Below are 12,755 nucleotides of genomic sequence, written 5' to 3'. Positions count from 1 at the left end.
CGGACCCTGAGTGCTCTGCAGCCTGTCGGCCAATCATCCGGTGGGGAGTATGACGCCCAGAAGCAGCATACTCCTCTCTAACAGCCTGGGGTGTGGGGAGCAGGAAAGGGGGTGGGGGCTCATCACTACCTCTCCATGTAGGGACCCCAACTGGGCCATGGGTTCTGCTGAAGGTTATTCATGTCTCCCCGGCGTGTGCCACACTGGTGAGGCTCGGGGCATGTCCTTTTGGGGAGGCACCATCTTGTAAGGGAGTTGGGGGGGTTGTGGACATGCGGCTGCAGGATGGGGCTGCTCAGACCCCAAATCACTTGGAGGAGGAACCAGCCCCGGATCACCAGTACTACAATGACTTCCCTGGCAAGGAACCTCCCATATCTGTGCTGTGCTCTCCCAGGATGGCAGGGTTTGATGGCTCTGCTTGGGACGAAGAAGTGTGAGGAGGAGGAAGGTGGTTTTGGAGAGGGGATGCAGCCGTGGCTGCTGTCACAGGCTGCAGTGTGAAGGCTTGGCACAGGATGTCATCAGCACCATCGGGCAGGCCTTCGAGCTGCGCTTCAATGGAGTTCCACAATTCCATCCCTCTTTTTTCTACCCAGCCTGCCATATCCTGGAGTGTCCACCTGTAAGAAAGCTCTGGGGTGTACAGGGCAGGCTCAGGGGTGAAGAACCTTTTAGTGCGCCAGAGCCCCACTTTGGAGGTGTTTAGGATCAGCTCAGTGTAGGGCGGGAAACTGGGTGGCCTATGTTGCCAAAGATCCCGTCAATCAGAGAGGTGAGGGTGCTGCAAGGGTCCTCAGTCTCCCCAGCAGCCCTGTCTCACTGCTGCTGTCTCACCCACAGGACACAGCCGAATACGTTCACGCCGTGTGTAGGGGACTGGTGCCTCTCCTGCCCTCTCCCAAGGTGTCAGGCCCAGTGACATGCAGTCTATATCCTTCGCCTCAGGGGGAGACCCGGTGAGTATGCAAGGTCCCCATCACAAGAAATTCCTGGCTGTGTCCAACAAGCTCTCCACTTCGCAGATCATCGCCAACCACCTTGAGCCCCCATGGTGGGTCAGCCCTGGGAGGAGCGGGATGTGCCACCCCTGGGTGGGTAGGTGATGTCCCAGTCCTTTTCCTGGTGGTCTGTGGGCTCTCTCCTGGATTGACCCCACTTCTGGTCCCTGGGGCTGAAGAGCTGGGAGGAATGTCCCTTGTGCTTTGTGGGCTCTCTCCTGGATGCCCCCAGCCTCCCAGGGAATGTCTGGGTGGGCTGTGTGATGAGTGCCCACCTCCCCACGCTTTGGACACGCAGGTGCCATCCTCATGTACCTCACCCCAGGTCTCACTGGGCAGGGGAAGCAGCCTCAACCTCATGGCTTCAGACTGCAAGCAGGTGAGAGTGGGGAGGGTTGGACTGATCCTGGGCAAGAGCAACCTGAAGTTTGCAGGCATGCCCATCACCCTGACCATCTCTACCGGGGAGCCCCTTCTCCACACTACCATTTGCCCCTAGCCCTGCAGCCGCTCCCTGAACTCCATCTCTGCTGTGGAAGCAGTGGGATGTGCTCTGTCCTCCTGCTCCTGGGCTGTCTGGTCTGCAGGCTCTGATCTCCTAACTAAGGCTTGGGCCAGGGCCAGTGGTGAAGACAAGGTGGCCCTTTGGGCACAGGGCCAAGGATCAGATCCCAGCCCAGCTGGCCAGTGCCATGCGGTCAGCCGTGAGGAGAAGGAAGGTGAGGCCAGGCTGGGGAGCTGCTGGGGGATCATGGCATGGCTGAACTCCCTGCAGGGAGGCCCATGGGCTGGTATGTGAGGCTGTGCCTGGTGCCAAGGGAGCTCCTGTGGCTGGGGGGGGTCTTGGGGCAAGGCAGGCACTGTGAGGACTGACATCTCACTTTTGCCTGAGAGCTTCCCCTTTGTCACCCTGTCTCTCCTGTGCTGATCCCCATGTCCTCAGTGCAGCCCATCAAATACTAATACCAGACCACTTTGCCCACCCAAAGAGCCCCAGCTAGTACCTGAGCCCTACGCAAGCCCCTGGTAGCACGTGGGGCTTTCACTGGGGGCCATGGGCTGCTCGAGGTGAGCTCTGCCTTTCCCCAGGGGCTGCTCCTTTTGGGGAGGGGTGAGGAAGTTGTGCTGTGTGGAAGTGCTTCAGTCCATGAGGGCTCTGGATTTCAACACCAGGACACAGGTCAGCATGGGGGCAAACCCCATGGCTGGCCAAGCTTCACCTTGCTCTCTTGCACAGTACATGGCCAGGGAAGTTACTGGCTGCAGAGCTTGGGGTGCTTGAGGCCCCAGCCCCCTCCCTTGCTGGTAGGATGCACCATGCCTTTTGGGGGAGGGGGAGGGCAAGGGCAATGGGCAGTGGATTCAGTGCTGGGGAGTGGGGGAGAGTGGGAGGGGTCACTGGGGGGGTTTAGGGACCTCCTGGTGGCTGGCTGCATCCCGATGACAAGGTCATGGGCTCCGGTGTCTCCTACCATGTCCGGGTGGGCCAGCTGGGGGGTGATGAATGGACCCGCCATGGCAGCTTTGTCAATAAGCCCACCCGTACTGTCTGTTCCCAGGATATGAACAAGCTGAGCTGTGGGAAGAAGACGCGGGTGGAAGGTCTGGGATGCCAGCACTGGTGCCAGGGGGTTGCTGCCAGCCCTGGCTCAGCGAGACCTGTCGCCAACCTGCTCAGCTTGCGGGGCTCTTCAGCCAGCAGCAGCCCAGGGGAACCTGGTCCCAGCCCTACCACCCTCTGCTCCTTCTTCCCCAAAATGGCCAACCTGAAGCTCTCCAATCCCGTCCTCCTCCTCCCTCAGCCATGCTGCACCTCTTGGGGAGCTCTCACCTGAGTTGGAGGAGGGGAGTCCCGCCCTCCCCAGTGGAGTCCCTTGCAAGCATGCGGTCTCTGCCTGATTCCCTCAAATACAGCCACCTGCGGAACGAGTCTGTCTCCTCTCTGGAGGAGGCCATAGGGGGTCTCTGGACAGGGCGGCAGTGGCCCTTCTCACCTGTCTCCAGCATGGATCTCCTGCAAAAGAGGCAGGCACTCGGACTCTCGGTGGGGTCCCTGTGAGGCCCAGCTGGCTTGCATTCACCACTGCGTGGACCTAGCACAGAGCTCGGCCAAGGCTTCTGCTTGGGGGCAGCTTCCCGGTGGCTCCCCTGGACCCGCTGCCCAGCGTCCCAGGCCCAGCTCTCCCTGCCAGCCATGCCGGGCTGTGCACATCCTTGCTGACGCCGATCACGATTGATAGGCTGTACCTGCTGGTGCCGGGCAGTGTGTCGCTGCAGCCCCATTTCCTCCCTGCTGTGGTGTGCTGCTCTCAGTCTGAACGGATCACCTCCAGGCTGGGGACAGAGCATTCTGAGCTCCCCTCCCTGTGCCAGCGGCTCCCCAGGCTGGATGAAGACAATGGGATTTGTTGCTGGCCTGGTGTTGGAGTGGCAAGGGGCTTGAGGGTGGGGCAGAGGGTGGCCGTGCTGAACCCAGCAGCAGGGCAGAGGGAGCTGGATCTGGCCAAATATTCATGCTTTTGATTTTCTCTTAGCGGGCAGCGGCAACAGGGGCTGGAGTGAGCTCTCGGAGCAGGGCTGGGATGGGCTTGGATGCACTCTGTGTCTGCCTTGTCTCCGGGCTTTGGCACGTGGGTTGCATGGTGCTGGCTGCCACAGAAGGACCTTGTTCCCTCCTGGACATTGTCTCGGCATCGCTGCTCCCCCCGGCAGAGCCCAGCGAGCCAACAGCAGCTGCTCACCGCCTCTGTGCTCTCAAAGGACTGCATGTCCCTGTATTCCAGGAAGCTGCGAGCAGCGGTGTCACCTACCTGTATCCTGCTCCTGGCCATCCTCCTCTTTCTCCCACCAGCCCTCCAGGCAAGACCACTGGCTCCCCACCATGGCTGGGGGTTCGTGCTGAGCCCTGCCTCGCCCAACGCACAGTCTTCTCCCGGGAGAAACGGCTGGGATGCGGGAAGCAGCAGTGATTAGCTGCAGCCTCTCAGCCTGCCCTGCCGCCTGTGAGTCAGCACAGCTCTTCCGATCAGCCGCAGCCCCTTCATCCTCGCCGGGAGCCCCTCCTGCGCTGTGCCTCAGCCCCAGCGCAGCCCCCGCCGCGGGCAGCGCTAGCTCCGCCTGTGACCTTGATTTTTTCTGCTCCAGATAAGCGCTGCGTCCCCACCCCCAGCTCCCCGAGGTTGAAGGGGCCAATTTTTGCCCCGGCACATTCTCGCCGCCCGCTTCGGATAGGGGAACAGGAGAGACCTGCCCCTGAGCCCCCTGATCTACAGGTGGGAGCTTTGCGGCTGTGGAGGGCAGCACAGTCGGGCTGGCCCAAGTTCCTGCTGCATGCAAGTGCATCAAATCCTTGCCTCATCCCGTAGGTGGTGGAGGGGGAGAGCTCTTGTCCCTCAGTGGGGCCAAGCACCTGGTCGTTGGTAAGGCTCTGGCTCGTGGTGTGTCAGGGGTTGGGTTCTGCCTGAACCAAGCAGGGAGAGCCCTTTCCTTGGCCTGGATTTCCCCAGTTTTGGTTTGGTGGCCAGAGGCTTTGTGAAGTGGGGCAGGCAGCTGCCAGTACCAAGCAGCGCTGGGTGAGTGAAGGCTAGGTGGCAATTTCCAGCCCTGTTCTGGCTTTCCTTTCCCTGTCCCCCTGGCAGTGTGCCAGCCAAGGAGATGATTCAGTGACGGGCCCACTGTCATGTGCCACAGCCCCTTGCATCATGTACGGCTGAGGTGGGGGGGGGGGGGGGGTTGGGGCTGGCATTCACAGAGCTAGCGTGCATGTGGAGGGGACAAGCACTTTGTGGAACATCCAGCACGGACTGTCTGCGCCTCTGGACCACCCTTTAGAGGAGTGGTGCTGCGGCCACAGGAAGGTCACAGCGCTGAACAGCCAGGGGCCCCCAGGGCTGCACTGGTGCCTCACCGGGCCAGCAGCTTCCTGGCTCCGGGCTTCCTGCTTTTTGGGCAAACCCCACTGTCCTGTGGCCACTTGATGCCGCCCAGCCAGGGCTCCCCTAGCAGAGCATCAGGGTTCACAGAGCTGCGGTGCCAGGCCCACATCAACCAGTGGCCAGTCCCTCAGAATGGGCCAAGGAGACGCTCCGGCCCCCTTGCAATTCCCTCCTGCTCTTATCCTGGGGATTCAGCTGGGAGCCCTTTGCTGCCTGGAGGTGATGACTGCTCCAAGCCCTGGAGTGGTGGTTCTGAGAAAATCAGGAATTACTCTAGCTTATAAAAGCAGAGATGTGTCTGAGCAGGGGCGGAGCAGCAATGCACCTTGTCACAGGCTGTTGAATGTTGTGGGTGGACTGGCCTTGAAGGCTGGGGTGGACGCTGGGGTGGGGGGGCTGTGATGGTAGCACGTCTGGTCTCTGAGGGCTGTTGCACACCTCCAGGTTTGCCTTCTGCACTCAGAGCCCACTGGGAGGGAGCTCTGATGCCTGCAGCCTGTGGGATGGAGCTTGGGGCTGCCTGTTCAGGCAGGGTCAGTGTTCTGTGCCTCTGCTCATACTTTGCTGCAGGGGCAGGAGCTCCTGCCATCTGCCTGGCCAGGGGAAGGGCTGGAGCTGCTGGGCCAGGACATGCCCCCGAGCTCCTTGGGGACATGTTGTTCCAGGCCTTTGACTCAGCTCCCAGTTTTTTTCCTGGAGGATGTTGGTAATGGGGCCCTGAGCGTCAGGTTTGTATGTGTGGCTGCCTTGCTGCGATTTCTTGCCAAACCACTGGCATGTTCCAGGCCTTTGAGTGTTCTCCTTTGCTTCATCCCTCTTCAGAATGAAGGAGAGGTTGTGTGCAGGAATGCATAAATGTTGTGTGATGCTGCCCTCTGCCTTCCAGGAGGGTTCCAGCCTCTTCCCCAGATCTCCACTGGCATCCCCTAACCGTATGTGGTAAGGACTTCGGTGGAGGGCTAAGTGGCTTCGGTGGTGGATCCTGCCTGCCTGAGGGGCTGTGTGTCTCTGCTCCCTGCCCGGGGCCTGCCCTGCCCTCCGCCGGCGATGGATGGGACAGGGCTGGCTAACTCCCTGTTTGTCCCCGAACCGCAGGTCGGAGTGCCAGACGAGTGGACAGCATGGAGGAGCAGGGTCTGCCTCTTGGCACCATGGCCCCCACCTCAGCGGGCGGTCTCTCTCACCCCCTGTGTCAGCAGCTTGTTGCACGGCAGCCACAGCCCCATCCACCTGTTCCTGTCCCAGCGCATCACAGCTCCATCCTCTCGCCAGTGGGAAGAAGGTGGCTTCCAGAGTGATTCTTGGCCCCCAGTACCATTTGCCAGTGTGGGCAGGGCCAGGCTCAGCCTCATTTTCCAGTGCTGGTTTTTGGGCTGGGCAGGGATCGGCTCCGACACTTGTCTTGGGTCACATGGAGGAGGGGGCAGCTCTTCCCCCCTGGGTTGCCTCCACTCTTCCTCCTTGTGTGTGGCAAGGGACACAGCCCTGGGGGCTCTGTGTGTAATTTTGCATCAGGGTGCCAGCTGAGGGGGGCCAGCTCACCCCTTGTAGACTCTTTCCATGACTCCTGTCTTCACTGCTGCCCTGAGAGGGCTCTGGAGCTGCTGCTGTTTTGCTTGCCTTGTTTTCCCCTTGCAGAGCTTCCTGCCTCTCACTGGCCTGGCCTCGACTGCCTTGGCTGGACAGTGGGAGTGGGAGTGAGAAGAGCAGCACACAGATAAGGGTACAGTTGCTGCCAAGCAGTAAATCATGTCTGCTGCCCTGCACTGCTCCCAGGTATAGCCCTCCTTATCTTGCTGCCTTCCAAGCTAATGGTGACAGCTGGCACAGGCCCGGTCGCCAGCTCTGCTTGGCAGTGGCGTAGTGCTGCAGGGGTCAGTCTGCTGCCATTGTGGTCTGGGTCCAGATGCTCCTTCCCTGCCACCAGCCTCGATGCCCGATGTCCAAAGGGCGCAAAGCAGTGTCCCATCCTCGGGAGAAACACAAGTGGGCTTTGGTAAGGCTGAGCACCCAGGATCCATCCACTGCCCTTTGGTGGGGGAATGCCTCAGCTGGGCCACCTCTGGAGCTGTGGTCTCAGACTGTAACAGAGGAGTTGAAGATGCCATCTCTTCCCAGCCAAGCAGGGTGTGGGCACTGCGGAATTCTGTGGGCAAAGGGCACTTCTTGTTGGTGCTTGCCAGGGCTGCCCTGTTTGTAGACCATGGACATGGGTTCCAAGGAAATGTAACCTGGGCCCTGCTTGCCACGTTTGTTGTGACCATCTGTCCTTGCTTCTCCCCTTGAATCTCTTCAACGGGGTCACCTGCGCAACTGTTGTGGACAGGGGTAGCTGTTTCCCCGTGCAGGTCTGTGCCTGCTCTCTCGCAGTGCTGCCATCCTGCCTTCTGTGCTTCAGAGTAAGGCAGCGGTGAGTACGTGGAGCAGACCCGCTCGGGCACCGGCTGGGTTTGGAGGGTTCCTCGGCCTCTGCCGTGCTGGGGTCTGCCCTGCAGCTCTAGAGGTGCTCCAGGGTCTAGGGCTGGAACGCCGAGCCCCGAGATTGGCGTGACGCCTGGGGCTCGGGCGTGCATCGCCCCACCCTGTGCTGGTGCGATACACGGGAAGGACACGGTGCCGCGCTGTGTTAAGGTCTTGGGGTGACCCACCCGACGTGGTGGCTGCTTGTGTGTCCTAGCCGTGGGGCAGGCCCGAGCCCTCCCGTGTGCAGCCCGACGGGCGCTGGAGGAGCCCCAGTGCTGCGGGGGCCGGGCCGCCCTTCCCAGCTGCCTCGTTTGCCCAGCGTGGGGGAGGCCGCCTTCCGCGGAACGAGTGGGGACCCTGCCGCAGCCGCCCCCGAGACGCCGCCGCTCCCCGCGGTGCCCCCGCGGCCGCAGTGCCGCCGGACTTAGGCCGCATCGCTCGCCGCCGCCGAGGGCGCGCGCGGATGGAGGAGGGGAGACCCGCGCAAGGCCCGGGATCCAAGGCCGGGCGCGGCGGGAGGCCCGCGCGTGACCGATGGTGCCCGGTGAGCGCGCGCCGGCCGGGGCGGTAGTGGCGGCGGGAGCGGCGGGGGCGGGCAGGGGGCAGAGGGGGCGCGGGAGCGGCGGAGAGGCGGGGTCACGTGACACGGGCGCAGCGGGGCCACGCCGGAGGGGCGCGGGCCGGAAGTGGCCGACGCGACCGGGCCGCGGCGCCGCTTCCCGCGGGTCGGGCGCGGCCCGCGATTGGCTCCATTGGGCGGCGCCGCGCCGGGGGCGGGCCGGGCCGGCTGTCCATTGGCCGTTGCGCGCCCCGGCGGCCGTTGGCGCCCCCGCCCCCGCGGCGCTTTCAAACGCCGCCGCCTCGCGCGCTCGTCGTACTTGTCGGAGTAGTAGATCTGTTTGTGCGCCATGACAGCCCCGCGCTGCCCTCCCTATCAAACAGACGTTACCGGGACCCCTTCCCCTCCGTACCGGTACTCAAACTCCTCATTACGTTAGCGAGACATTTCCGTCCCTCGCTCGGGTAACCCTTAACCGAGATCCCTCCATGACTCGCCCACCACTCCCCTCCCACTAGCGAGCCGTTAGAAGCCTCTCCACCCCACCGCTGACCCCCCTCTCACCCTCTGTTACCGGGACAATTCCCCTCTCGCCTCCGCAGGGAGCCATTACCTACTGGGGAGCAGCTAATGGGACCAGCACCGTAACCCGGTACAGAACCCTTACCGGCGCACCTCTCAGTCAACACCGAGGCACCCCCCACAGCCCCTCATTTCCCAGGACGGAGGTAGGTGGGTCTTGGGCACCAGCTTGGCGATGTCCTTGGGCAGCATCACGTGCCTGCGCCCCTAGTGGACCCAGCCCTGGCTCTGCTGCACCCCCAGGTTCCGCCACTCCGACTCCGACAGGGGCCGGGCCCCCCGGGCGCCACCCGCTCCCCCGCGGGGCTCACCTGGCTCGTGGATCATGTTGGGCAATGGCCGTCGGAAGAGCAGGATGTGGGGCTCTGTGGGGCAAAAGAAGGGGTCATCTCAGCGTGGAAGGACTGGGAGCTTCGGCACACCAGGGGCCACTCACTTTTCCGGCTTCTCGAGGGGCAGGGGGTGAAGCCCCCGAGGAATGCCGAGGAGAAGGAGGAGGAAGGTGCTTTTGCAACGGGAAGGGCCCCCGGAACCAGGGCCGAGTGGCCAAAACGGCGCCCAGGCAGCATCTCCCCACGGCTGCAGACAGACAGCTCCCAAACATCACTTTATTGAAGCTTTGGAGGCCGGCCCCCGCCGGGAACCCAGGCAGGAGAGGCTCCACGGTACCGGGACCCCACCCTACCCATCCGCGGCCCTGCCCGTGGGGCCGGGGCACGTGCGGCCCCCTCTCCGGTGGGCACGGGGACCGGGAGGCGGGACCTACGGGGACGGAACCATCGCGGGGGGGTGCCGGCGCAGCTCCGCCCCCCGCGCGCTCACGGGCCGGCCAGGACGTCCGTCACGCGGAGTCGCCAGCGCCCATTGGCCCGCAGCGCAGCCCGCAGCACCCCCCACATGGAGCCGCCCGGCCGCCCCCGCGGCACCGTGGGGCGACAGGCCACAGCGCGGAGGGGCCGGCCCACTGGCCCCGCAGCCCGCAGCGCAGCGATGATGCCGGCGGTGCTGGCGGATCCCCGGGCCACCGCCGCCGCGGCCAAAGCAGCCACCCCACCCCCGAAGCCCAGGCCCACCCCCGGCCGCACCTTGAGAATCTCGTCGCCGATGACGTGTGGCCCTGGGGGGAACGGGAACGCCCATGACGGCAGGGTGCCCCGGGCCCAGCCCGGGCGACCCTCACGCCAAGAGCACGCAGCCGCCGGCACATGAAGTAGGAGTTTGTATCCTGAGCAAAGGCGGCCACCTCACTGGCGATGGCCTCCACGTCATCGGGCACCACCGAGATCCGGGTCACATCATCGTGCGTGGGGCCAATGCCCCCGGAGGTCAGCACGTAGGTGAAGCGGGCGGCCACCAGCTCGGGATGGGGGACGAGCCTCTCCCCAAAGGCCTTAGCCACAGCCTCGAAGCGAGCCAGCTTCATCTCAGGGCACTGCACCTCTGTCTTGCCAAAGAACTTGTGCACCAACTTGAAGGTGCTGCCAGTGTGCCCGTCCGTGCCATAGTTGAGGCAGGAGGACTCGGGGACCTCCATCAGTGCTGGGATGCCTGGGAATATGTAGACGTTGCGCACACTGACTAGCGGGTAGTGGGAGTAGAAGTGGGTCTGTTTGCTGCGAAAGAGATGAGCAAGACCATCCAGGGCACGGGCATCAGCCCGGTCCAGCACAGGCGCAATGAGCATCTCATCGGATGCCACGTAGATGGTCGCGGTAGTAGTTGCTGGTCCAGTCTGGGTAGGAGCCCAGGCTGACACGTCCCCGAAGGCTCAAGAAGCAGTACGCTTCCTCCAGGTCCTGCTCCGACTCTGAGTCCAGGGTCAGCTTCACTGCTGGAGAGACGCAGTCTGTCACCAACGGCACAGCAATGCCCGGTGGCAGCTCCCTCAAGCTGTGCTTGGAGCACCTCTTCCCAGTACCTGACTCAGCCAGGCCATAAACCTCCACAGTAGGCTGGTGTTCCCACTGCCCCAGCCCTGCTAGGGCTGCACAGAAGCATGGAGGCACGGCACTGCAGCTGCAGCACCCCTCAAGCCTCCCAGCACACCGCAACAGGCAAGCTCTGCTCCTGCCACCAACAGCCCTAGCTGAGGTTACAGGTCCCATTCCCACCTGTGTGGGATCATGAGGGCACTGGGCGACAGTGGCACTGCTGCTACTACTGCGCACTGTGCTCTCAGACCCTCACACCACAGCCAAGAGCTTGTTCAGCCCGGAGATCTGAGCCACATTGTGACAGGGATCGCCTACAGCACTTCACCCTCTGGATCTGTCTCATATCCAGACACATAGCGAAGCCATTGCCCTGCCAGGACAGGACAGTTGGTGCCTGCCCGGATCATGTTCCCTCGGCACGGCCCCAGGTGGTCCAAAGCCTCCTCGATGGTTCGCAGGGCTGCTGCCACCTTCTGCCCCAGGGCCGAGGTGCAGCAGGGCTGTGCAGTCCTTGCCCCCGTTGAAGCCCACACAGAGCTGGACCAGGCTGTACCTTGCCCCAGCCTGGAGCCCCGTGGGTGGGTACCTCTGCACGGCGGCATGGACGAGGTGCCCCAGGGTGGAGCAAGCAAGAGCCCCAGAGCCTTGGCCAGGGTCTGTAGGACCTCTCAGCAACTGGAGGCAAGACAGCATCCAGTTCCCACCAGGCAGACCCCAGGAATCCACTCATTCCCTCTCCTGCCTCGCTGGGAACCGCCTGCAGAGAGACCCAGTGCAGCTGGACTCTGATGGCTGAATGAACTGCTCCATTTCAGGGAATGGGGACACAGTGCGAATGTAGAGCACCTGTAGCACTGCACACCCTCTGCTCAGCAGCCCACCCCACTCTGCCTCCTACCTCTGGACCGTTGCCAGAGCTGGACCCTGTACCTGTGCAGGCAGGGGGGGCAGCTGCCTGCGGGCTGCAAGCAACGCTGTGGCTGCTGCTCCTTCAGGTGGGCCAGCGCCTCCCGGATGGAGCCCTCCACAGTGCTGGAGGTCAGGGTGCACGAGTAAGGGTCTGTCCGCCGTGTTCCCATCAGGACAGCCTCCACACGTACCAGCAAGGGGTTCACCCGCATGTAAGGGGGCCAGTCAGGGTCTGTCACACACATGTCAAGTCCCCCTGCCAGGCCCTATGGCAAGCAGTCCCAGCCCCAAAGCAGGTGGAGGCAGTGGGAATTATAAGAGAAGCTGTCCAGGATGGGGGTGGATCACTGCTGGTTCCCAGCCCCAGCCTCACTGCAGCAAGGGGCACCACAGCTGCACAGTGGGGCAGCAGATACTCTGGGAGCCCCAAACACAGGGAAACCCCCCCAGCAGGCCAGAATGAGCCCTGCCCAACAGCACCAAGCTGGAGAGCAGCTGGGAGAGCCAGATGGTCATCAGAGCACCAATGTCCTTCCCAGCACCTGGATTGAGGCAGAGGCAACAGACTGCTCCCTTGCCCCCCAGGGAAGCAAGTCGGACCTCCGCTTGCGCAGGAACTCCCAGATGTCCCGGTAGGTCCAGTCCTGCAGGCAGAATTGGGCACTGAGGAGGGCAGCACTGGGCACTCACCCTTTATCATAGAGGATACAGTAAGGGACAAAGATGTAGCTGTGGAGGGAAGAAGCAGCTGCAGGACTGCACCCAGGGGCACTGGCTGCGCATGGGGCGTCAGTATAGCGTAGCGCTGGGTTCTTCTGTGTGTTGGCCATGCTCCCCAGGGATGAGGTGCGCTCTTCTTCCTCATTTTCCAGCTCATAGGCAGGCCGGTAGCTCTCCCGGCCCTCAGTGTCACCCCCAGCAGCATTCCAGTGGAGCCTCCCAGAGTGTGGCCTTCACTGGCGGGGTGCCAGTGCAGTGCAGACTGCAGCGCATTTATTCAGTGCTGACAGGCTGCAATTTTATTGGGACCCTTTTGTTCCTCCCACTCCCGTCCCATGGAGCCCTCAGGGCTTGACAAGGCCACTACATTCTCTGCACTTCCAAAACTTCCACAATAGTGGGTGCAGGGAGGAGGCACAACCTGGACACGGTGGGAGAGGCAGCAGTGCTGACATGCGGGGCTCTGGCAAGCACTGGAACCTGCGGCAGACAGGCTGCCACAGTCCAGAAGAGGTGCATGGCCCATGAGGAATCAGCAGGATCTGTGGCAGTGAGTGCTGGCAGTGCCACTGCCTGTACCTGTGCCACTTGCCGGGGAGTACCCAGGTAGACGCATTCCCGCAGAAGCCGCAGCAACCAGGAGCCCAGGCGC

This window comes from Corvus cornix, chromosome 23 (genome assembly GCF_000738735.6).
Source record: "Corvus cornix cornix isolate S_Up_H32 chromosome 23, ASM73873v5, whole genome shotgun sequence".
Lineage (NCBI taxonomy): Eukaryota > Metazoa > Chordata > Aves > Passeriformes > Corvidae > Corvus > Corvus cornix.
Note: the sequence above shows the minus strand (reverse complement) of the source record.